This window comes from Macrotis lagotis, chromosome 1 (genome assembly GCF_037893015.1).
Source record: "Macrotis lagotis isolate mMagLag1 chromosome 1, bilby.v1.9.chrom.fasta, whole genome shotgun sequence".
Taxonomy (NCBI): domain Eukaryota; kingdom Metazoa; phylum Chordata; class Mammalia; order Peramelemorphia; family Peramelidae; genus Macrotis; species Macrotis lagotis.
In genome coordinates, this window is record NC_133658.1 from 539153211 (window position 1) to 539155101 (window position 1891).

General features: G+C 34.4%; 1 pseudogene; it reads left to right on the forward strand.

The window, feature by feature from the left end:
• Positions 1–1177: 1177 nt before the first annotated feature.
• Positions 1178–1465, forward strand: LOC141521061 (small ubiquitin-related modifier 2 pseudogene; annotated as a pseudogene).
• Positions 1466–1891: the final 426 nt, after the last annotated feature.

Genomic DNA, 1891 nt, shown 5'->3' on the forward strand with positions numbered 1-1891 from the left:
ATATTAATAATTCTGTTATATTTTACTTTTGATTTTTTGTATATAGTTGATCTTTCTATTCATATTTTTGTGGTTGGTTATGGTGTATAGTTTTCTTGACTATTTGCTTCACTCTGCATCAACACATAGAAGTTTTTCCATGCTTCTCTATATTCATCACACACCATTTCTTACAATACAGTAATATTCCATTATTTTCATGCACCACAATTTGTTTAGCCATTCTCAACAGATGGATTTTTCCCTTGTTTCCAATTCTTTGCTATAATCAAAAGTACTGTGTGTACATTAGTACTTTTTTATCTTATCAGTGGCTATGATGGAGTCTTTAATGCAAAGGATGTTGGCATTTTCATCATTAATTCACATAATTCTGAATTGCTTTCCAAAATGGTTGTACCATTTCACATATCCAGCAACAAATTGTTAGTATACCTATCATTCCACAACCTATCATTGAATATTGCCATTTTTTGACATTTTTGAAAGTTCATAAAATATGAGGTAAAACTTGTTATTTTACGTTTTCATTAACAATTTAGAGCATTCTTTTATGTTATTGTGAATATTTCACAATTCTTTTCAGAATTATTTATTCATTTTCTTTAACTATCTCTTGGGAATGGTAATTAGTCACATACATATTAAATATTTATGTATGTATATATACATATACAAACATATATATAGGATACTGAACACTGATCAGAGAAATTTAAAGAAACATTTTTTCCCGTTTGATCATTTCTTTTTTTAAGTATATAAATTTTATTTGTGCAAAAGTTTTTAGGTTTAATAATCAAAGTTATCTCCATTATTTATATTCTTCCTTTAAAAAAACAAAATAAAATTGCCTTTATTTCCTGTTTCATTGCATAGTTGTGAGATATATAATCTGCTTCTTTTCTAAATTTTTTTTTATTAGTAAGATATATAAAGGTCATTTATCCCTTAAGAATATTTTGTCTCCTCCTCCTCCTCCTCCGCCTCTTCTTTGGTCTCCTCCTCCTCCTCCTCCTTCTTTTTCTCCTCTTCCTCACCACCACCACCATCATCCTCCTCCTCCTCCTCCTGCTGCTCCTGTGATGCTTCTCCCCCTCCCCACCCCCTCCCTTGGAACGGACCCTCCTAGTGCCTCTTTTGTGAAGCGGCGGCTGAGGAGACCCCCGGACTCGCCATGGCCGACAAAAAGTCAAAGGAAGGCGTCAAGACTGAAAACAACGACCACATTAATTTGAAGGTGGCAGGGCAAGATGGTTCGGTAGTGCAATTTAAGATTAAGAGGCACACACCACTTAGTAAACTAATGAAAGCCTATGGTGAACTACAGGGTTTGTCAATGAGGCTGATCAGATTCCAATTTGATGGGCAACCAATCAGTGAAACAGACACACCTGCACAGTTGGAAATGGAGGATGAAGATACAATTGATGTATTCCAGCAGCAGACAGAAGGTCTTCACTAAAAAGAGAACCTGCAACTGTACTCCAGAACTGTGTTCCCAGGGAAAACAATACATTCACAATCAGAAAACCAAGATTTGGTTCATCCACATCCTGACTACTGCAGTATAGTTTTCTCTCTTTTATTCCCTTCCCCCATTCCTTTATTGTACATAAAGTAACTGGTTTATGTGCACAGGCATAATGTGTATTTTTTTTAACTAAATAGCCGATGGTATGTCTTGATCAACATCAAATGGAGATGGGGAGGGGAAAAACAAACTGGTTCTGTGAAAATATCCCTTTTCTCCATTAGTGGCATGCTCATTCAACTTTTATCTTTATATTCCAGTAAGTTACTTTACTCTTGCTGTTTAACAACAAAAAAAAAAAAACCACAAAAAAAAATCCCTGCATATCTTGTTTGATTGGATAATTTCAATGTTTTT